Genomic DNA, 24348 nt, shown 5'->3' on the forward strand with positions numbered 1-24348 from the left:
TCCAACTCCCTTTTTCTGGACTCCTGCTCTTGGGAGAAGCAAAAGGCAAAGGCTACACCAAGCGACCTGGCTGGGTGACATTGCCTGAGGGTCTAGATCACAGGATTTCTCCTGGACTAGGCGGGGACCAACATGCTGGTGGCGAAAACCACGCTGGCTTGCAAGTCACATTGTTGCAGGACTCCTGCGTCCCTTTCAAGGCCTGGAGATTCAGCTTGAGGCCACTACGTTGGGCTGGCCCAACAGTGCAGCCAGAAGTGGCTGGCCCAACCTGGAGGCGCCCCCAACATGGGGTGCCAAGGACTGACTCTGGGCAGGCTGGCCTTGCCCTCACACAGGAACCTTGCAAGGCCAACAGACATCGCCAGTCACAGAGCCCCACACAGGGCCGTGATGGTCTGGAGGTTGGGCACAGACTCTTCTCCCACGTGGAGACCCCATTTATCTGGCTAAACAAGGGAGGCTTCAGGTTTACACTGGCAGCTTGGGCCCACCTGCTGACAGACGACTATCTCGTGGAACACAGAATGGCTGCGTGTCCCATTTTGAGAGCCCCTCCGGGACGCGTGTTTCAGCCATTCTCAGAGTACTTGCTGCGGGCAGGGGATGGGGGTGGTGGGGTGGAGACTGGTGCGAGGGTATATAGGAAAGCACAGGTGACAGCGTGTGTCAGGATGTTTGTGGTTGTGTGAGGATGTGCTGTGTGTGGTGGGGTAGGAGATAGGGTGTGTGTGTGTGTGTGTGTCACTGTGTGTGTGTGTACAGGAGCCCGTGCTCTCACACCTGTCTAAGGTGCTTGCCTGTGCGTGGGCATGTTTTGCCGAGGGTATCTGGATGTGGGTGCTTGAGTGCCTGGTCTTGTGAGCAGCGGCCAGCACCAACCTGCCTGGGCTTGTGGACAGGGAGGCGACCGCTGGTAAGTATAGAGTGAAATCTATTCTATTCCGATCAGGCCATTGGATTGGGAACCATCGGCAAGCAGAGAGCAAGTTGAGGAGGCGCCTACTGGCTCACGATTGGACTTGAAGGGCTTCCATAAGGAGAACAACTGCACGGAATGGAAAGTCAAGAGAAAATTTTGCAAGCCTTGAGTTCGTCATGCTGTTTCATTGCGAAGTGACTCCTGGATCGTCTTTGGTTTTGTTGATGTTTAGTTTTGTGTGTTTTCCCGGAGGATGACAATGACCTCCAGCACTGGAGAAGGGAAAAGATGTCGAGGAGGAAGGGGAAGAGTCCAAACTGAACCACACGACAGCCTTCTCCTACACCTGTGCCTCCCCCTTAACCAAAGAACAGCCGTGCTAGGAGGACGCTGAGGAAACTAGGCCAGCTCAGAATAGACAGTGAATGGAATAGAGGGAAGCAGTAACTGACCACCACCACCACCACCGTCACCATCACCACCACCTACAACACCATCACCACGACAACCTCCAGCGTTGCCGTGAATACAGTGCAGGGGCGATTCACTGTGTATCTTTCGCAACATGCACAGGGAGTGACAGGGAGACACAAGCTGCCGGGTAACCAAAGGACAGGCCACCAGGCAGGCCCTTGACCTGGGCAGGGTGGCGGAGGGTGGGGGTGGGGTCCCTCCTGAGTGCCATCAAGGGCTCCGAATCAGCAGTAGGCCTCCCGGCATATAGAAGGCAAAAGGAGAGGCAGAGCCACCTGCTGACATCCTGCGTATGTCATGGGTACACTGCACAGGGCCAAAGAGCCCCGGGATGTACTCAGGGCACGGAAAGGTTAGGTAGAACCCTGGGAACTCTAGGTTAATAGGGGGAGGTAAGGGACACGAGAGGGGGGAGGTAATCGCCGATGGCAATTAAGGGATGGCTGTGAGGGAATGTCCCTTACTCTCCCAGTCCACGGGGGCATTTTCCCTTCCAAAGGAAAAGTACATGTATTGGCCGGGTTCAGCTTCCCAGGCACGCACCCAACTCTGTCTTTTGTCCAGAGGGAAGAACTTAAAGTAAGGCAGTGAGTGGAAGGCAGGAGCCGAAAGTGGACATCAAACTGACATCAAAAGAAAGAACCATAATCGAGGTGAAGCGTGAAGGCCATCTCCAGGGCACTGTGTCCCAAGTGGGCAGATGGAACCAGCCGAAGCCTCCTGGGGCTTCCTGAGGGAAGAGCCATCAGCCAAGGGTAAGTCTCAGCCACTCAGGCAAGGGCCTGAACCGTGTGCAGAGAGAGGCCTGTTTGCCGATGCTGTAGAGCCCAACTGGGACGTGGAAACACCAACAGAAAAGGGCAAGGAGGAAGAACAGGGAACAAGGAAGGTAGGGCAACCGTCGGGGTCCACGGAGACGGGCAGAGTGGGTACAAGTGCGAGGGCGTGCACAGGCGTGCTGTCCTGAATGTAACCATGTGCGGCGGAGGGGGGGGTGTGTGTGCGTGGGAGAGCCCGAGTGATTGCAGTAATATTAAGCCCTGGCGAACACAGGCAAAGGTGTGAAGCCATGCTGAGAGTAGGGATTCCACCACTTGCTGCTGCCAATCCCCGCCCTCCTTCCTCCCTGCATTTTCCCCAAATCAGTGTCCGATGTGCCCTGATGTTTCATGGCTGGGAAAGATCCCCCTTAGCCCCTACCTGCCAGGAAGGTGGTGACTTTTGTTGTGGCGGGATGTTTTCCGTGCGTTTGTTTTTTCTCACCAATTTCAAAGGTGGGCCTACTTCCTGGGACAGCTTGGCCTACAAGAATGTCCCAAACAGCCAGTCCACTCCTCAATTCTAAGAGTCCTTAAGATACTTCAGTGTGTGGGAAATCCCTGGGACGTGGATGTGCTTTCCTTTGGAGCTCCCTCCTGCTCGGTCTACACACCTAGGAAGACTTTAGGCGAGCCAAGAAAGGAAACGTTGAGGAAACTGTAAAGAGCCTCACGATCACCTTCCACATTGGTCTTGCGCCAGGCTCTGGGTGGCATGGGCAGGACATCCTTAAACAATCACGCCACGGTGACCGCCTGCTTTCCTTTGCATCTGCGGACACAAAATGTCACCAGCCTCTTCAGTCAACAAATGTTGTTGCCATGCCATCAGCCCTCAGACACTGCAGCTGCCCCCAAGGGTGGCCCCCGAGGGCCATTTAGGATGGAGAAAAGCAGGATACTAGCCCTGGAAAGTTCAGATGCACATCTAGGAAGGATTTCAATGGACCAAGACTCTTGTATCTTCCCATACTTGGAAAAGCGCTCAAATCTCTGACGTCAGATGTCTGGGTGAGGTTCTGTTATTGTTGTTGGTGGTGGTGGTGGTGGTGCTGGTGGTGGTGGTGCTCTGTTTATTTCATTGTTTTGTTTTTCTGTCTTTGTGATTAGCAGCAATCTTTTCATATTCCCCGACATGTTTCTACTTTTTCCTCTTTTATTCAACGAAAACTCCTAAATAGCCTGGCTCCTTGCTCCTTTACTTCTTCAGAACCTTTCCACAGCGCTTTGCGAGTGGCTGTCGCCGTGTCTGTAGTCCTCAGTAAGGTCCCCGAATAAAGGGTTCCTCTCAGCTCTTACGTTGTACCTTTTTCTTCTCTCCACACATCCCAGTCGGCTCTGGATAAAAGCCCTGATCCATCGTTTTGAGGGTCTGCCTGGAAACGCATCATTCCATTAAGGTGTTGAGTGGTTCTTCAGAAGTGGTTTCTGAGATGTGTGCAGGTGCGTGTGTGCGTGTCTCTGCGGGAGTGTGTGTGTGTTTGTGTGTGTGTGTGTTTGTGTGTGTGTGTGGGTGGGTGGGTGTTTACCGGGGATCCATAATTTCCCTTGAAAGATCTCACGGGTCTTCAAGGGAGAAGAGTAGGCTAGTGTGAGGGGTTAGGTTGAGAAGCAGAGAGATTTCCCTACCAAACCAAGCCCAAAAGCTCCCTTCTTCCACATGACCCTCAAAACCCCAATCCCCACTTCCACTCCCCCTCCTCCCTGAACTCCCCCTCTCCCCAAGGATAAAAATTTACGGGGGCATCTGGAAAAACTTGCGCATGACATGTGGAAGGGCTTTTGGTGCAGAACTGAAGTCTGACAGCCTGGCTAGCGAGGCCTGCGGGAAGAAAGACCCCGGTGGTAGCGAACTTGTGGACAAATGTAGGCGAGGCCAAGTGGCCTTCCCCAAGTAGACCCACCGGTGCGACCCATGCCATCCCCAAAGGTCCAAGCCCTGCGCACAAAGGATGCTCGGGGCTTCCACGCAGGGATGCAGCGTGGTGGTCTCTTCCGGACCTTTGTGATTCAAGTAAAGAAGGGTTCACAACCTTCGGAACCTCCCCAGGATCTGCCTGCCACTGACCCAACGGATCTTTGTCCTAGTGAAGCACTCAACTTGAGCACAACCGAGGTGGCTCCCTAGGAAGAGATGCGGTGCAGACAAGCCACAGGCCAGGAGGATTCAGAAGATCCAAAGAACAAACTGCAAGCTCACTGGTGGGATCTCTGCAGGGTCGTCGGCAGTGGCGTTCACTGTGAACCATGGCATCAAGGGAAGCAAGAACTGCCTAGCTACACTTCGGGTTTGGTGGAAAGTGGCCAAGTTGGTGAAGAGCCCAGCTGAAGGTGAGATGGGTGGTCTGTGAGCTGTACTATGGATGGGGATGAGGATAATGGGATATTGGTGCCTCAGTGGCTGCTGCTCCTGCTGCTGCTGTTGATGATGATGATAATGAGGATGGTGATGGGCAGAAGGAGGAGGAGGAGGAGGAGGAGGAGGAAGAGAAGAAGGTGATCTGATTGTTTCCAGCCACCAGTGCACACCATCCATTGTTTGGAAGCTAAAGGCTGGCGCGAAAGGCTCGGTGGGGGCAGGGAAAGGGGTGACTGCCATTTCTGGAGCCACAGTGCCATCCAGCGGAATGCGTTATGTGAAATGCCCAGACAGCCGAGCTGTGTCTTCTTCCCTGCGCAGGGAAGAGCGAGCCTGTGCTGGGCCGGATGGGTTCTGCGCAAGACGCAGGAGGTCTTCTCCACGGGGTTTCAGAGGCCTCAGAGGGCACCGTGCCTGCCACTGCGACCCTATGTGGAAAAGGAGGATCTCTGGGAGCCCCGGACACAGCAGGCAGCTCCCAGACTGTCCAGCCCAGGCAGCAGAGCTTGCCCCGTCAGCCATTTTGGGGGTGGGCCCAGAGGAATTCTGCGACTTTTCCTCCGGTGTTCCTGCTGGGGAGTGCCGGAGTGCCCTGCCTGCGGCCCGCACTGGGGTCACGTGGCCGCCTTCCTCACCGGGAGCTGAGGGTCTTAGAGGTTCTGGGGCCGGGGCCATTTGCACCGGACACTCCCAGGGGCGGCCATCTCGTGCTGCCCCTGGGGTTTCTGAGGGCCTTGTCCAGCTGCAGAAGCAGGGTCCAGTCTCCCGCGGAGAGCACACATGAAGGCACGGCCCGGAGCCCATTGCCCATGTGCACCCTCAGGACAACACACCCGCCACAGCCCCACCCCGCGCCGTCCCCACTGAGCCAGTTGCTTCCAGCCCTGTGGCTGTCTCCATCCCTTGAGACCTGGTAACTGGCTTTGACCGAAACCATCTCCGCTTGGTGGCAGTATGGCTCCATCAATGGCAACTAAGCGCCTAACCCCGCCCCCACCACCCCATCAGGCCTTCGACTACCTCCTCTTGTTAGGTAAAATCAAAAGCCAAACCAAACCAACACACACAGTCCCATGAAGGAGGAGAGCAAAGGAAAGAAAGCAGCCAGCCACCGGCACCCACGTGGACCACCAAATGCACAGGACAAAAGGACCAGTGGCCACGAGGCTGGACACCCTGCAGTCCTTTCCACTTCCTTTCCTCCAACTCCCTTTTTCTGGACTCCTGCTCTTGGGAGAAGCAAAAGGCAAAGGCTACACCAAGCGACCTGGCTGGGTGACATTGCCTGAGGGTCTAGATCACAGGATTTCTCCTGGACTAGGCGGGGACCAACATGCTGGTGGCGAAAACCACGCTGGCTTGCAAGTCACATTGTTGCAGGACTCCTGCGTCCCTTTCAAGGCCTGGAGATTCAGCTTGAGGCCACCACGTTGGGCTGGCCCAACAGTGCAGCCAGAAGTGGCTGGCCCAACCTGGAGGCGCCCCCAACATGGGGTGCCAAGGACTGACTCTGGGCAGGCTGGCCTTGCCCTCACACAGGAACCTTGCAAGGCCAACAGACATCGCCAGTCACAGAGCCCCACACAGGGCCGTGATGGTCTGGAGGTTGGGCACAGACTCTTCTCCCACGTGGAGACCCCATTTATCTGGCTAAACAAGGGAGGCTTCAGGTTTACACTGGCAGCTTGGGCCCACCTGCTGACAGACGACTATCTCGTGGAACACAGAATGGCTGCGTGTCCCATTTTGAGAGCCCCTCCGGGACGCGTGTTTCAGCCATTCTCAGAGTACTTGCTGCGGGCAGGGGATGGGGGTGGTGGGGTGGAGACTGGTGCGAGGGTATATAGGAAAGCACAGGTGACAGCGTGTGTCAGGATGTTTGTGGTTGTGTGAGGATGTGCTGTGTGTGGTGGGGTAGGAGATAGGGTGTGTGTGTGTGTGTGTGTCACTGTGTGTGTGTGTACAGGAGCCCGTGCTCTCACACCTGTCTAAGGTGCTTGCCTGTGCGTGGGCATGTTTTGCCGAGGGTATCTGGATGTGGGTGCTTGAGTGCCTGGTCTTGTGAGCAGCGGCCAGCACCAACCTGCCTGGGCTTGTGGACAGGGAGGCGACCGCTGGTAAGTATAGAGTGAAATCTATTCTATTCCGATCAGGCCATTGGATTGGGAACCATCGGCAAGCAGAGAGCAAGTTGAGGAGGCGCCTACTGGCTCACGATTGGACTTGAAGGGCTTCCATAAGGAGAACAACTGCACGGAATGGAAAGTCAAGAGAAAATTTTGCAAGCCTTGAGTTCGTCATGCTGTTTCATTGCGAAGTGACTCCTGGATCGTCTTTGGTTTTGTTGATGTTTAGTTTTGTGTGTTTTCCCGGAGGATGACAATGACCTCCAGCACTGGAGAAGGGAAAAGATGTCGAGGAGGAAGGGGAAGAGTCCAAACTGAACCACACGACAGCCTTCTCCTACACCTGTGCCTCCCCCTTAACCAAAGAACAGCCGTGCTAGGAGGACGCTGAGGAAACTAGGCCAGCTCAGAATAGACAGTGAATGGAATAGAGGGAAGCAGTAACTGACCACCACCACCACCACCGTCACCATCACCACCACCTACAACACCATCACCACGACAACCTCCAGCGTTGCCGTGAATACAGTGCAGGGGCGATTCACTGTGTATCTTTCGCAACATGCACAGGGAGTGACAGGGAGACACAAGCTGCCGGGTAACCAAAGGACAGGCCACCAGGCAGGCCCTTGACCTGGGCAGGGTGGCGGAGGGTGGGGGTGGGGTCCCTCCTGAGTGCCATCAAGGGCTCCGAATCAGCAGTAGGCCTCCCGGCATATAGAAGGCAAAAGGAGAGGCAGAGCCACCTGCTGACATCCTGCGTATGTCATGGGTACACTGCACAGGGCCAAAGAGCCCCGGGATGTACTCAGGGCACGGAAAGGTTAGGTAGAACCCTGGGAACTCTAGGTTAATAGGGGGAGGTAAGGGACACGAGAGGGGGGAGGTAATCGCCGATGGCAATTAAGGGATGGCTGTGAGGGAATGTCCCTTACTCTCCCAGTCCACGGGGGCATTTTCCCTTCCAAAGGAAAAGTACATGTATTGGCCGGGTTCAGCTTCCCAGGCACGCACCCAACTCTGTCTTTTGTCCAGAGGGAAGAACTTAAAGTAAGGCAGTGAGTGGAAGGCAGGAGCCGAAAGTGGACATCAAACTGACATCAAAAGAAAGAACCATAATCGAGGTGAAGCGTGAAGGCCATCTCCAGGGCACTGTGTCCCAAGTGGGCAGATGGAACCAGCCGAAGCCTCCTGGGGCTTCCTGAGGGAAGAGCCATCAGCCAAGGGTAACTCTCAGCCACTCAGGCAAGGGCCTGAACCGTGTCCAGAGAGAGGCCTGTTTGCCGATGCTGTAGAGCCCAACTGGGACGTGGAAACACCAACAGAAAAGGGCAAGGAGGAAGAACAGGGAACAAGGAAGGTAGGGCAACCGTCGGGGTCCACGGAGACGGGCAGAGTGGGTACAAGTGCGAGGGCGTGCACAGGCGTGCTGTCCTGAATGTAACCATGTGCGGCGGAGGGGGGGGGTGTGTGTGCGTGGGAGAGCCCGAGTGATTGCAGTAACATTAAGCCCTGGCGAACACAGGCAAAGGTGTGAAGCCATGCTGAGAGTAGGGATTCCACCACTTGCTGCTGCCAATCCCCGCCCTCCTTCCTCCCTGCATTTTCCCCAAATCAGTGTCCGATGTGCCCTGATGTTTCATGGCTGGGAAAGATCCCCCTTAGCCCCTACCTGCCAGGAAGGTGGTGACTTTTGTTGTGGCGGGATGTTTTCCGTGCGTTTGTTTTTTCTCACCAATTTCAAAGGTGGGCCTACTTCCTGGGACAGCTTGGCCTACAAGAATGTCCCAAACAGCCAGTCCACTCCTCAATTCTAAGAGTCCTTAAGATACTTCAGTGTGTGGGAAATCCCTGGGACGTGGATGTGCTTTCCTTTGGAGCTCCCTCCTGCTCGGTCTACACACCTAGGAAGACTTTAGGCGAGCCAAGAAAGGAAACGTTGAGGAAACTGTAAAGAGCCTCACGATCACCTTCCACATTGGTCTTGCGCCAGGCTCTGGGTGGCATGGGCAGGACATCCTTAAACAATCACGCCACGGTGACCGCCTGCTTTCCTTTGCATCTGCGGACACAAAATGTCACCAGCCTCTTCAGTCAACAAATGTTGTTGCCATGCCATCAGCCCTCAGACACTGCAGCTGCCCCCAAGGGTGGCCCCCGAGGGCCATTTAGGATGGAGAAAAGCAGGATACTAGCCCTGGAAAGTTCAGATGCACATCTAGGAAGGATTTCAATGGACCAAGACTCTTGTATCTTCCCATACTTGGAAAAGCGCTCAAATCTCTGACGTCAGATGTCTGGGTGAGGTTCTGTTATTGTTGTTGTTGGTGGTGGTGGTGGTGCTGGTGGTGGTGGTGCTCTGTTTATTTCATTGTTTTGTTTTTCTGTCTTTGTGATTAGCAGCAATCTTTTCATATTCCCCGACATGTTTCTACTTTTTCCTCTTTTATTCAACGAAAACTCCTAAATAGCCTGGCTCCTTGCTCCTTTACTTCTTCAGAACCTTTCCACAGCGCTTTGCGAGTGGCTGTCGCCGTGTCTGTAGTCCTCAGTAAGGTCCCCGAATAAAGGGTTCCTCTCAGCTCTTACGTTGTACCTTTTTCTTCTCTCCACACATCCCAGTCGGCTCTGGATAAAAGCCCTGATCCATCGTTTTGAGGGTCTGCCTGGAAACGCATCATTCCATTAAGGTGTTGAGTGGTTCTTCAGAAGTGGTTTCTGAGATGTGTGCAGGTGCGTGTGTGCGTGTCTCTGCGGGAGTGTGTGTGTGTTTGTGTGTGTGTGTGGGTGGGTGGGTGTTTACCGGGGATCCATAATTTCCCTTGAAAGATCTCACGGGTCTTCAAGGGAGAAGAGTAGGCTAGTGTGAGGGGTTAGGTTGAGAAGCAGAGAGATTTCCCTACCAAACCAAGCCCAAAAGCTCCCTTCTTCCACATGACCCTCAAAACCCCAATCCCCACTTCCACTCCCCCTCCTCCCTGAACTCCCCCTCTCCCCAAGGATAAAAATTTACGGGGGCATCTGGAAAAACTTGCGCATGACATGTGGAAGGGCTTTTGGTGCAGAACTGAAGTCTGACAGCCTGGCTAGCGAGGCCTGCGGGAAGAAAGACCCCGGTGGTAGCGAACTTGTGGACAAATGTAGGCGAGGCCAAGTGGCCTTCCCCAAGTAGACCCACCGGTGCGACCCATGCCATCCCCAAAGGTCCAAGCCCTGCGCACAAAGGATGCTCGGGGCTTCCACGCAGGGATGCAGCGTGGTGGTCTCTTCCGGACCTTTGTGATTCAAGTAAAGAAGGGTTCACAACCTTCGGAACCTCCCCAGGATCTGCCTGCCACTGACCCAACGGATCTTTGTCCTAGTGAAGCACTCAACTTGAGCACAACCGAGGTGGCTCCCTAGGAAGAGATGCGGTGCAGACAAGCCACAGGCCAGGAGGATTCAGAAGATCCAAAGAACAAACTGCAAGCTCACTGGTGGGATCTCTGCAGGGTCGTCGGCAGTGGCGTTCACTGTGAACCATGGCATCAAGGGAAGCAAGAACTGCCTAGCTACACTTCGGGTTTGGTGGAAAGTGGCCAAGTTGGTGAAGAGCCCAGCTGAAGGTGAGATGGGTGGTCTGTGAGCTGTACTATGGATGGGGATGAGGATAATGGGATATTGGTGCCTCAGTGGCTGCTGCTCCTGCTGCTGCTGTTGATGATGATGATAATGAGGATGGTGATGGGCAGAAGGAGGAGGAGGAGGAGGAGGAGGAGGAAGAGAAGAAGGTGATCTGATTGTTTCCAGCCACCAGTGCACACCATCCATTGTTTGGAAGCTAAAGGCTGGCGCGAAAGGCTCGGTGGGGGCAGGGAAAGGGGTGACTGCCATTTCTGGAGCCACAGTGCCATCCAGCGGAATGCGTTATGTGAAATGCCCAGACAGCCGAGCTGTGTCTTCTTCCCTGCGCAGGGAAGAGCGAGCCTGTGCTGGGCCGGATGGGTTCTGCGCAAGACGCAGGAGGCCTTCTCCACGGGGTTTCAGAGGCCTCAGAGGGCACCGTGCCTGCCACTGCGACCCTATGTGGAAAAGGAGGATCTCTGGGAGCCCCGGACACAGCAGGCAGCTCCCAGACTGTCCAGCCCAGGCAGCAGAGCTTGCCCCGTCAGCCATTTTGGGGGTGGGCCCAGAGGAATTCTGCGACTTTTCCTCCGGTGTTCCTGCTGGGGAGTGCCGGAGTGCCCTGCCTGCGGCCCGCACTGGGGTCACGTGGCCGCCTTCCTCACCGGGAGCTGAGGGTCTTAGAGGTTCTGGGGCCGGGGCCATTTGCACCGGACACTCCCAGGGGCGGCCATCTCGTGCTGCCCCTGGGGTTTCTGAGGGCCTTGTCCAGCTGCAGAAGCAGGGTCCAGTCTCCCGCGGAGAGCACACATGAAGGCACGGCCCGGAGCCCATTGCCCATGTGCACCCTCAGGACAACACACCCGCCACAGCCCCACCCCGCGCCGTCCCCACTGAGCCAGTTGCTTCCAGCCCTGTGGCTGTCTCCATCCCTTGAGACCTGGTAACTGGCTTTGACCGAAACCATCTCCGCTTGGTGGCAGTATGGCTCCATCAATGGCAACTAAGCGCCTAACCCCGCCCCCACCACCCCATCAGGCCTTCGACTACCTCCTCTTGTTAGGTAAAATCAAAAGCCAAACCAAACCAACACACACAGTCCCATGAAGGAGGAGAGCAAAGGAAAGAAAGCAGCCAGCCACCGGCACCCACGTGGACCACCAAATGCACAGGACAAAAGGACCAGTGGCCACGAGGCTGGACACCCTGCAGTCCTTTCCACTTCCTTTCCTCCAACTCCCTTTTTCTGGACTCCTGCTCTTGGGAGAAGCAAAAGGCAAAGGCTACACCAAGCGACCTGGCTGGGTGACATTGCCTGAGGGTCTAGATCACAGGATTTCTCCTGGACTAGGCGGGGACCAACATGCTGGTGGCGAAAACCACGCTGGCTTGCAAGTCACATTGTTGCAGGACTCCTGCGTCCCTTTCAAGGCCTGGAGATTCAGCTTGAGGCCACCACGTTGGGCTGGCCCAACAGTGCAGCCAGAAGTGGCTGGCCCAACCTGGAGGCGCCCCCAACATGGGGTGCCAAGGACTGACTCTGGGCAGGCTGGCCTTGCCCTCACACAGGAACCTTGCAAGGCCAACAGACATCGCCAGTCACAGAGCCCCACACAGGGCCGTGATGGTCTGGAGGTTGGGCACAGACTCTTCTCCCACGTGGAGACCCCATTTATCTGGCTAAACAAGGGAGGCTTCAGGTTTACACTGGCAGCTTGGGCCCACCTGCTGACAGACGACTATCTCGTGGAACACAGAATGGCTGCGTGTCCCATTTTGAGAGCCCCTCCGGGACGCGTGTTTCAGCCATTCTCAGAGTACTTGCTGCGGGCAGGGGATGGGGGTGGTGGGGTGGAGACTGGTGCGAGGGTATATAGGAAAGCACAGGTGACAGCGTGTGTCAGGATGTTTGTGGTTGTGTGAGGATGTGCTGTGTGTGGTGGGGTAGGAGATAGGGTGTGTGTGTGTGTGTGTGTCACTGTGTGTGTGTGTACAGGAGCCCGTGCTCTCACACCTGTCTAAGGTGCTTGCCTGTGCGTGGGCATGTTTTGCCGAGGGTATCTGGATGTGGGTGCTTGAGTGCCTGGTCTTGTGAGCAGCGGCCAGCACCAACCTGCCTGGGCTTGTGGACAGGGAGGCGACCGCTGGTAAGTATAGAGTGAAATCTATTCTATTCCGATCAGGCCATTGGATTGGGAACCATCGGCAAGCAGAGAGCAAGTTGAGGAGGCGCCTACTGGCTCACGATTGGACTTGAAGGGCTTCCATAAGGAGAACAACTGCACGGAATGGAAAGTCAAGAGAAAATTTTGCAAGCCTTGAGTTCGTCATGCTGTTTCATTGCGAAGTGACTCCTGGATCGTCTTTGGTTTTGTTGATGTTTAGTTTTGTGTGTTTTCCCGGAGGATGACAATGACCTCCAGCACTGGAGAAGGGAAAAGATGTCGAGGAGGAAGGGGAAGAGTCCAAACTGAACCACACGACAGCCTTCTCCTACACCTGTGCCTCCCCCTTAACCAAAGAACAGCCGTGCTAGGAGGACGCTGAGGAAACTAGGCCAGCTCAGAATAGACAGTGAATGGAATAGAGGGAAGCAGTAACTGACCACCACCACCACCACCGTCACCATCACCACCACCTACAACACCATCACCACGACAACCTCCAGCGTTGCCGTGAATACAGTGCAGGGGCGATTCACTGTGTATCTTTCGCAACATGCACAGGGAGTGACAGGGAGACACAAGCTGCCGGGTAACCAAAGGACAGGCCACCAGGCAGGCCCTTGACCTGGGCAGGGTGGCGGAGGGTGGGGGTGGGGTCCCTCCTGAGTGCCATCAAGGGCTCCGAATCAGCAGTAGGCCTCCCGGCATATAGAAGGCAAAAGGAGAGGCAGAGCCACCTGCTGACATCCTGCGTATGTCATGGGTACACTGCACAGGGCCAAAGAGCCCCGGGATGTACTCAGGGCACGGAAAGGTTAGGTAGAACCCTGGGAACTCTAGGTTAATAGGGGGAGGTAAGGGACACGAGAGGGGGGAGGTAATCGCCGATGGCAATTAAGGGATGGCTGTGAGGGAATGTCCCTTACTCTCCCAGTCCACGGGGGCATTTTCCCTTCCAAAGGAAAAGTACATGTATTGGCCGGGTTCAGCTTCCCAGGCACGCACCCAACTCTGTCTTTTGTCCAGAGGGAAGAACTTAAAGTAAGGCAGTGAGTGGAAGGCAGGAGCCGAAAGTGGACATCAAACTGACATCAAAAGAAAGAACCATAATCGAGGTGAAGCGTGAAGGCCATCTCCAGGGCACTGTGTCCCAAGTGGGCAGATGGAACCAGCCGAAGCCTCCTGGGGCTTCCTGAGGGAAGAGCCATCAGCCAAGGGTAACTCTCAGCCACTCAGGCAAGGGCCTGAACCGTGTCCAGAGAGAGGCCTGTTTGCCGATGCTGTAGAGCCCAACTGGGACGTGGAAACACCAACAGAAAAGGGCAAGGAGGAAGAACAGGGAACAAGGAAGGTAGGGCAACCGTCGGGGTCCACGGAGACGGGCAGAGTGGGTACAAGTGCGAGGGCGTGCACAGGCGTGCTGTCCTGAATGTAACCATGTGCGGCGGAGGGGGGGGGTGTGTGTGCGTGGGAGAGCCCGAGTGATTGCAGTAACATTAAGCCCTGGCGAACACAGGCAAAGGTGTGAAGCCATGCTGAGAGTAGGGATTCCACCACTTGCTGCTGCCAATCCCCGCCCTCCTTCCTCCCTGCATTTTCCCCAAATCAGTGTCCGATGTGCCCTGATGTTTCATGGCTGGGAAAGATCCCCCTTAGCCCCTACCTGCCAGGAAGGTGGTGACTTTTGTTGTGGCGGGATGTTTTCCGTGCGTTTGTTTTTTCTCACCAATTTCAAAGGTGGGCCTACTTCCTGGGACAGCTTGGCCTACAAGAATGTCCCAAACAGCCAGTCCACTCCTCAATTCTAAGAGTCCTTAAGATACTTCAGTGTGTGGGAAATCCCTGGGACGTGGATGTGCTTTCCTTTGGAGCTCCCTCCTGCTCGGTCTACACACCTAGGAAGACTTTAGGCGAGCCAAGAAAGGAAACGTTGAGGAAACTGTAAAGAGCCTCACGATCACCTTCCACATTGGTCTTGCGCCAGGCTCTGGGTGGCATGGGCAGGACATCCTTAAACAATCACGCCACGGTGACCGCCTGCTTTCCTTTGCATCTGCGGACACAAAATGTCACCAGCCTCTTCAGTCAACAAATGTTGTTGCCATGCCATCAGCCCTCAGACACTGCAGCTGCCCCCAAGGGTGGCCCCCGAGGGCCATTTAGGATGGAGAAAAGCAGGATACTAGCCCTGGAAAGTTCAGATGCACATCTAGGAAGGATTTCAATGGACCAAGACTCTTGTATCTTCCCATACTTGGAAAAGCGCTCAAATCTCTGACGTCAGATGTCTGGGTGAGGTTCTGTTATTGTTGTTGTTGGTGGTGGTGGTGGTGCTGGTGGTGGTGGTGCTCTGTTTATTTCATTGTTTTGTTTTTCTGTCTTTGTGATTAGCAGCAATCTTTTCATATTCCCCGACATGTTTCTACTTTTTCCTCTTTTATTCAACGAAAACTCCTAAATAGCCTGGCTCCTTGCTCCTTTACTTCTTCAGAACCTTTCCACAGCGCTTTGCGAGTGGCTGTCGCCGTGTCTGTAGTCCTCAGTAAGGTCCCCGAATAAAGGGTTCCTCTCAGCTCTTACGTTGTACCTTTTTCTTCTCTCCACACATCCCAGTCGGCTCTGGATAAAAGCCCTGATCCATCGTTTTGAGGGTCTGCCTGGAAACGCATCATTCCATTAAGGTGTTGAGTGGTTCTTCAGAAGTGGTTTCTGAGATGTGTGCAGGTGCGTGTGTGCGTGTCTCTGCGGGAGTGTGTGTGTGTTTGTGTGTGTGTGTGTTTGTGTGTGTGTGTGGGTGGGTGGGTGTTTACCGGGGATCCATAATTTCCCTTGAAAGATCTCACGGGTCTTCAAGGGAGAAGAGTAGGCTAGTGTGAGGGGTTAGGTTGAGAAGCAGAGAGATTTCCCTACCAAACCAAGCCCAAAAGCTCCCTTCTTCCACATGACCCTCAAAACCCCAATCCCCACTTCCACTCCCCCTCCTCCCTGAACTCCCCCTCTCCCCAAGGATAAAAATTTACGGGGGCATCTGGAAAAACTTGCGCATGACATGTGGAAGGGCTTTTGGTGCAGAACTGAAGTCTGACAGCCTGGCTAGCGAGGCCTGCGGGAAGAAAGACCCCGGTGGTAGCGAACTTGTGGACAAATGTAGGCGAGGCCAAGTGGCCTTCCCCAAGTAGACCCACCGGTGCGACCCATGCCATCCCCAAAGGTCCAAGCCCTGCGCACAAAGGATGCTCGGGGCTTCCACGCAGGGATGCAGCGTGGTGGTCTCTTCCGGACCTTTGTGATTCAAGTAAAGAAGGGTTCACAACCTTCGGAACCTCCCCAGGATCTGCCTGCCACTGACCCAACGGATCTTTGTCCTAGTGAAGCACTCAACTTGAGCACAACCGAGGTGGCTCCCTAGGAAGAGATGCGGTGCAGACAAGCCACAGGCCAGGAGGATTCAGAAGATCCAAAGAACAAACTGCAAGCTCACTGGTGGGATCTCTGCAGGGTCGTCGGCAGTGGCGTTCACTGTGAACCATGGCATCAAGGGAAGCAAGAACTGCCTAGCTACACTTCGGGTTTGGTGGAAAGTGGCCAAGTTGGTGAAGAGCCCAGCTGAAGGTGAGATGGGTGGTCTGTGAGCTGTACTATGGATGGGGATGAGGATAATGGGATATTGGTGCCTCAGTGGCTGCTGCTCCTGCTGCTGCTGTTGATGATGATGATAATGAGGATGGTGATGGGCAGAAGGAGGAGGAGGAGGAGGAGGAGGAGGAAGAGAAGAAGGTGATCTGATTGTTTCCAGCCACCAGTGCACACCATCCATTGTTTGGAAGCTAAAGGCTGGCGCGAAAGGCTCGGTGGGGGCAGGGAAAGGGGTGACTGCCATTTCTGGAGCCACAGTGCCATCCAGCGGAATGCGTTATGTGAAATGCCCAGACAGCCGAGCTGTGTCTTCTTCCCTGCGCAGGGAAGAGCGAGCCTGTGCTGGGCCGGATGGGTTCTGCGCAAGACGCAGGAGGTCTTCTCCACGGGGTTTCAGAGGCCTCAGAGGGCACCGTGCCTGCCACTGCGACCCTATGTGGAAAAGGAGGATCTCTGGGAGCCCCGGACACAGCAGGCAGCTCCCAGACTGTCCAGCCCAGGCAGCAGAGCTTGCCCCGTCAGCCATTTTGGGGGTGGGCCCAGAGGAATTCTGCGACTTTTCCTCCGGTGTTCCTGCTGGGGAGTGCCGGAGTGCCCTGCCTGCGGCCCGCACTGGGGTCACGTGGCCGCCTTCCTCACCGGGAGCTGAGGGTCTTAGAGGTTCTGGGGCCGGGGCCATTTGCACCGGACACTCCCAGGGGCGGCCATCTCGTGCTGCCCCTGGGGTTTCTGAGGGCCTTGTCCAGCTGCAGAAGCAGGGTCCAGTCTCCCGCGGAGAGCACACATGAAGGCACGGCCCGGAGCCCATTGCCCATGTGCACCCTCAGGACAACACACCCGCCACAGCCCCACCCCGCGCCGTCCCCACTGAGCCAGTTGCTTCCAGCCCTGTGGCTGTCTCCATCCCTTGAGACCTGGTAACTGGCTTTGACCGAAACCATCTCCGCTTGGTGGCAGTATGGCTCCATCAATGGCAACTAAGCGCCTAACCCCGCCCCCACCACCCCATCAGGCCTTCGACTACCTCCTCTTGTTAGGTAAAATCAAAAGCCAAACCAAACCAACACACACAGTCCCATGAAGGAGGAGAGCAAAGGAAAGAAAGCAGCCAGCCACCGGCACCCACGTGGACCACCAAATGCACAGGACAAAAGGACCAGTGGCCACGAGGCTGGACACCCTGCAGTCCTTTCCACTTCCTTTCCTCCAACTCCCTTTTTCTGGACTCCTGCTCTTGGGAGAAGCAAAAGGCAAAGGCTACACCAAGCGACCTGGCTGGGTGACATTGCCTGAGGGTCTAGATCACAGGATTTCTCCTGGACTAGGCGGGGACCAACATGCTGGTGGCGAAAACCACGCTGGCTTGCAAGTCACATTGTTGCAGGACTCCTGCGTCCCTTTCAAGGCCTGGAGATTCAGCTTGAGGCCACCACGTTGGGCTGGCCCAACAGTGCAGCCAGAAGTGGCTGGCCCAACCTGGAGGCGCCCCCAACATGGGGTGCCAAGGACTGACTCTGGGCAGGCTGGCCTTGCCCTCACACAGGAACCTTGCAAGGCCAACAGACATCGCCAGTCACAGAGCCCCACACAGGGCCGTGATGGTCTGGAGGTTGGGCACAGACTCTTCTCCCACGTGGAGACCCCATTTATCTGGCTAAACAAGGGAGGCTTCAGGTTTACACTGGCAGCTTGGGCCCACCTGCTGACAGACGACTATCTCGTGGAACACAGAATGGCTGCGTGTCCCATTTTGAGAGCCCCTCCGGGACGCGTGTTTCAGCCATTCTCAGAGTACTTGCTGCGGGCAGGGGATGGGGGTGGTGGGGTGGAGACTGGTGCGAGGGTATATAGGAAAGCACAGGTGACAGCGTGTGTCAGGATGTTTGTGGTTGTGTGAGGATGTGCTGTGTGTGGTGGGGTAGGAGATAGGGTGTGTGTGTGTGTGTGTGTCACTGTGTGTGTGTGTACAGGAGCCCGTGCTCTCACACCTGTCTAAGGTGCTTGCCTGTGCGTGGGCATGTTTTGCCGAGGGTATCTGGATGTGGGTGCTTGAGTGCCTGGTCTTGTGAGCAGCGGCCAGCACCAACCTGCCTGGGCTTGTGGACAGGGAGGCGACCGCTGGTAAGTATAGAGTGAAATCTATTCTATTCCGATCAGGCCATTGGATTGGGAACCATCGGCAAGCAGAGAGCAAGTTGAGGAGGCGCCTACTGGCTCACGATTGGACTTGAAGGGCTTCCATAAGGAGAACAACTGCACGGAATGGAAAGTCAAGAGAAAATTTTGCAAGCCTTGAGTTCGTCATGCTGTTTCATTGCGAAGTGACTCCTGGATCGTCTTTGGTTTTGTTGATGTTTAGTTTTGTGTGTTTTCCCGGAGGATGACAATGACCTCCAGCACTGGAGAAGGGAAAAGATGTCGAGGAGGAAGGGGAAGAGTCCAAACTGAACCACACGACAGCCTTCTCCTACACCTGTGCCTCCCCCTTAACCAAAGAACAGCCGTGCTAGGAGGACGCTGAGGAAACTAGGCCAGCTCAGAATAGACAGTGAATGGAATAGAGGGAAGCAGTAACTGACCACCACCACCACCACCGTCACCATCACCACCACCTACAACACCATCACCACGACAACCTCCAGCGTTGCCGTGAATACAGTGCAGGGGCGATTCACTGTGTATCTTTCGCAACATGCACAGGGAGTGACAGGGAGACACAAGCTGCCGGGTAACCAAAGGACAGGCCACCAGGCAGGCCCTTGACCTGGGCAGGGTGGCGGAGGGTGGGGGTGGGGTCCCTCCTGAGTGCCATCAAGGGCTCCGAATCAGCAGTAGGCCTCCCGGCATATAGAAGGCAAAAGGAGAGGCAGAGCCACCTGCTGACATCCTGCGTATGTCATGGGTACACTGCACAGGGCCAAAGAGCCCCGGGATGTACTCAGGGCACGGAAAGGTTAGGTAGAACCCTGGGAACTCTAGGTTAATAGGGGGAGGTAAGGGACACGAGAGGGGGGAGGTAATCGCCGATGGCAATTAAGGGATGGCTGTGAGGGAATGTCCCTTACTCTCCCAGTCCACGGGGGCATTTTCCCTTCCAAAGGAAAAGTACATGTATTGGCCGGGTTCAGCTTCCCAGGCACGCACCCAACTCTGTCTTTTGTCCAGAGGGAAGAACTTAAAGTAAGGCAGTGAGTGGAAGGCAGGAGCCGAAAGTGGACATCAAACTGACATCAAAAGAAAGAACCATAATCGAGGTGAAGCGTGAAGGCCATCTCCAGGGCACTGTGTCCCAAGTGGGCAGATGGAACCAGCCGAAGCCTCCTGGGGCTTCCTGAGGGAAGAGCCATCAGCCAAGGGTAACTCTCAGCCACTCAGGCAAGGGCCTGAACCGTGTCCAGAGAGAGGCCTGTTTGCCGATGCTGTAGAGCCCAACTGGGACGTGGAAACACCAACAGAAAAGGGCAAGGAGGAAGAACAGGGAACAAGGAAGGTAGGGCAACCGTCGGGGTCCACGGAGACGGGCAGAGTGGGTACAAGTGCGAGGGCGTGCACAGGCGTGCTGTCCTGAATGTAACCATGTGCGGCGGAGGGGGGGGGTGTGTGTGCGTGGGAGAGCCCGAGTGATTGCAGTAACATTAAGCCCTGGCGAACACAGGCAAAGGTGTGAAGCCATGCTGAGAGTAGGGATTCCACCACTTGCTGCTGCCAATCCCCGCCCTCCTTCCTCCCTGCATTTTCCCCAAATCAGTGTCCGATGTGCCCTGATGTTTCATGGCTGGGAAAGATCCCCCTTAGCCCCTACCTGCCAGGAAGGTGGTGACTTTTGTTGTGGCGGGATGTTTTCCGTGCGTTTGTTTTTTCTCACCAATTTCAAAGGTGGGCCTACTTCCTGGGACAGCTTGGCCTACAAGAATGTCCCAAACAGCCAGTCCACTCCTCAATTCTAAGAGTCCTTAAGATACTTCAGTGTGTGGGAAATCCCTGGGACGTGGATGTGCTTTCCTTTGGAGCTCCCTCCTGCTCGGTCTACACACCTAGGAAGACTTTAGGCGAGCCAAGAAAGGAAACGTTGAGGAAACTGTAAAGAGCCTCACGATCACCTTCCACATTGGTCTTGCGCCAGGCTCTGGGTGGCATGGGCAGGACATCCTTAAACAATCACGCCACGGTGACCGCCTGCTTTCCTTTGCATCTGCGGACACAAAATGTCACCAGCCTCTTCAGTCAACAAATGTTGTTGCCATGCCATCAGCCCTCAGACACTGCAGCTGCCCCCAAGGGTGGCCCCCGAGGGCCATTTAGGATGGAGAAAAGCAGGATACTAGCCCTGGAAAGTTCAGATGCACATCTAGGAAGGATTTCAATGGACCAAGACTCTTGTATCTTCCCATACTTGGAAAAGCGCTCAAATCTCTGACGTCAGATGTCTGGGTGAGGTTCTGTTATTGTTGTTGTTGGTGGTGGTGGTGGTGCTGGTGGTGGTGGTGCTCTGTTTATTTCATTGTTTTGTTTTTCTGTCTTTGTGATTAGCAGCAATCTTTTCATATTCCCCGACATGTTTCTACTTTTTCCTCTTTTATTCAACGAAAACTCCTAAATAGCCTGGCTCCTTGCTCCTTTACTTCTTCAGAACCTTTCCACAGCGCTTTGCGAGTGGCTGTCGCCGTGTCTGTAGTCCTCAGTAAGGTCCCCGAATAAAGGGTTCCTCTCAGCTCTTACGTTGTACCTTTTTCTTCTCTCCACACATCCCAGTCGGCTCTGGATAAAAGCCCTGATCCATCGTTTTGAGGGTCTGCCTGGAAACGCATCATTCCATTAAGGTGTTGAGTGGTTCTTCAGAAGTGGTTTCTGAGATGTGTGCATGTGCGTGTGTGCGTGTCTCTGCGGGAGTGTGTGTGTGTTTGTGTGTGTGTGTGTGTTTGTGTGTGTGTGTGGGTGGGTGGGTGTTTACCGGGGATCCATAATTTCCCTTGAAAGATCTCACGGGTCTTCAAGGGAGAAGAGTAGGCTAGTGTGAGGGGTTAGGTTGAGAAGCAGAGAGATTTCCCTACCAAACCAAGCCCAAAAGCTCCCTTCTTCCACATGACCCTCAAAACCCCAATCCCCACTTCCACTCCCCCTCCTCCCTGAACTCCCCCTCTCCCCAAGGATAAAAATTTACGGGGGCATCTGGAAAAACTTGCGCATGACATGTGGAAGGGCTTTTGGTGCAGAACTGAAGTCTGACAGCCTGGCTAGCGAGGCCTGCGGGAAGAAAGACCCCGGTGGTAGCGAACTTGTGGACAAATGTAGGCGAGGCCAAGTGGCCTTCCCCAAGTAGACCCACCGGTGCGACCCATGCCATCCCCAAAGGTCCAAGCCCTGCGCACAAAGGATGCTCGGGGCTTCCACGCAGGGATGCAGCGTGGTGGTCTCTTCCGGACCTTTGTGATTCAAGTAAAGAAGGGTTCACAACCTTCGGAACCTCCCCAGGATCTGCCTGCCACTGACCCAACGGATCTTTGTCCTAGTGAAGCACTCAACTTGAGCACAACCGAGGTGGCTCCCTAGGAAGAGATGCGGTGCAGACAAGCCACAGGCCAGGAGGATTCAGAAGATCCAAAGAACAAACTGCAAGCTCACTGGTGGGATCTCTGCAGGGTCGTCGGCAGTGGCGTTCACTGTGAACCATGGCATCAAGGGAAGCAAGAACTGCCTAGCTACACTTCGGGTTTGGTGGAAAGTGGCCAAGTTGGTGAAGAGCCCAGCTGAAGGTGAGATGGGTGGTCTGTGAGCTGTACTATGGATGGGGATGAGGATAATGGGATATTGGTGCCTCAGTGGCTGCTGCTCCTGCTGCTGCTGTTGATGATGATGATAATGAGGATGGTGATGGGCAGAAGGAGGAGGAGGAGGAGGAGGAGGAGGAAGAGAAGAAGGTGATCTGATTGTTTCCAGCCACCAGTGCACACCATCCATTGTTTGGAAGCTAAAGGCTGGCGCGAAAGGCTCGGTGGGGGCAGGGAAAGGGGTGACTGCCATTTCTGGAGCCACAGTGCCATCCAGCGGAATGCGTTATGTGAAATGCCCAGACAGCCGAGCTGTGTCTTCTTCCCTGCGCAGGGAAGAGCGAGCCTGTGCTGGGCCGGATGGGTTCTGCGCAAGACGCAGGAGGTCTTCTCCACGGGGTTTCAGAGGCCTCAGAGGGCACCGTGCCTGCCACTGCGACCCTATGTGGAAAAGGAGGATCTCTGGGAGCCCCGGACACAGCAGGCAGCTCCCAGACTGTCCAGCCCAGGCAGCAGAGCTTGCCCCGTCAGCCATTTTGGGGGTGGGCCCAGAGGAATTCTGCGACTTTTCCTCCGGTGTTCCTGCTGGGGAGTGCCGGAGTGCCCTGCCTGCGGCCCGCACTGGGGTCACGTGGCCGCCTTCCTCACCGGGAGCTGAGGGTCTTAGAGGTTCTGGGGCCGGGGCCATTTGCACCGGACACTCCCAGGGGCGGCCATCTCGTGCTGCCCCTGGGGTTTCTGAGGGCCTTGTCCAGCTGCAGAAGCAGGGTCCAGTCTCCCGCGGAGAGCACACATGAAGGCACGGCCCGGAGCCCATTGCCCATGTGCACCCTCAGGACAACACACCCGCCACAGCCCCACCCCGCGCCGTCCCCACTGAGCCAGTTGCTTCCAGCCCTGTGGCTGTCTCCATCCCTTGAGACCTGGTAACTGGCTTTGACCGAAACCATCTCCGCTTGGTGGCAGTATGGCTCCATCAATGGCAACTAAGCGCCTAACCCCGCCCCCACCACCCCATCAGGCCTTCGACTACCTCCTCTTGTTAGGTAAAATCAAAAGCCAAACCAAACCAACACACACAGTCCCATGAAGGAGGAGAGCAAAGGAAAGAAAGCAGCCAGCCACCGGCACCCACGTGGACCACCAAATGCACAGGACAAAAGGACCAGTGGCCACGAGGCTGGACACCCTGCAGTCCTTTCCACTTCCTTTCCTCCAACTCCCTTTTTCTGGACTCCTGCTCTTGGGAGAAGCAAAAGGCAAAGGCTACACCAAGCGACCTGGCTGGGTGACATTGCCTGAGGGTCTAGATCACAGGATTTCTCCTGGACTAGGCGGGGACCAACATGCTGGTGGCGAAAACCACGCTGGCTTGCAAGTCACATTGTTGCAGGACTCCTGCGTCCCTTTCAAGGCCTGGAGATTCAGCTTGAGGCCACCACGTTGGGCTGGCCCAACAGTGCAGCCAGAAGTGGCTGGCCCAACCTGGAGGCGCCCCCAACATGGGGTGCCAAGGACTGACTCTGGGCAGGCTGGCCTTGCCCTCACACAGGAACCTTGCAAGGCCAACAGACATCGCCAGTCACAGAGCCCCACACAGGGCCGTGATGGTCTGGAGGTTGGGCACAGACTCTTCTCCCACGTGGAGACCCCATTTATCTGGCTAAACAAGGGAGGCTTCAGGTTTACACTGGCAGCTTGGGCCCACCTGCTGACAGACGACTATCTCGTGGAACACAGAATGGCTGCGTGTCCCATTTTGAGAGCCCCTCCGGGACGCGTGTTTCAGCCATTCTCAGAGTACTTGCTGCGGGCAGGGGATGGGGGTGGTGGGGTGGAGACTGGTGCGAGGGTATATAGGAAAGCACAGGTGACAGCGTGTGTCAGGATGTTTGTGGTTGTGTGAGGATGTGCTGTGTGTGGTGGGGTAGGAGATAGGGTGTGTGTGTGTGTGTGTGTCACTGTGTGTGTGTGTACAGGAGCCCGTGCTCTCACACCTGTCTAAGGTGCTTGCCTGTGCGTGGGCATGTTTTGCCGAGGGTATCTGGATGTGGGTGCTTGAGTGCCTGGTCTTGTGAGCAGCGGCCAGCACCAACCTGCCTGGGCTTGTGGACAGGGAGGCGACCGCTGGTAAGTATAGAGTGAAATCTATTCTATTCCGATCAGGCCATTGGATTGGGAACCATCGGCAAGCAGAGAGCAAGTTGAGGAGGCGCCTACTGGCTCACGATTGGACTTGAAGGGCTTCCATAAGGAGAACAACTGCACGGAATGGAAAGTCAAGAGAAAATTTTGCAAGCCTTGAGTTCGTCATGCTGTTTCATTGCGAAGTGACTCCTGGATCGTCTTTGGTTTTGTTGATGTTTAGTTTTGTGTGTTTTCCCGGAGGATGACAATGACCTCCAGCACTGGAGAAGGGAAAAGATGTCGAGGAGGAAGGGGAAGAGTCCAAACTGAACCACACGACAGCCTTCTCC

Source organism: Balaenoptera borealis (genome assembly GCF_965194805.1).
Source record: "Balaenoptera borealis genome assembly, chromosome: X".
Classification (NCBI taxonomy): Eukaryota; Metazoa; Chordata; class Mammalia; order Artiodactyla; family Balaenopteridae; genus Balaenoptera; species Balaenoptera borealis.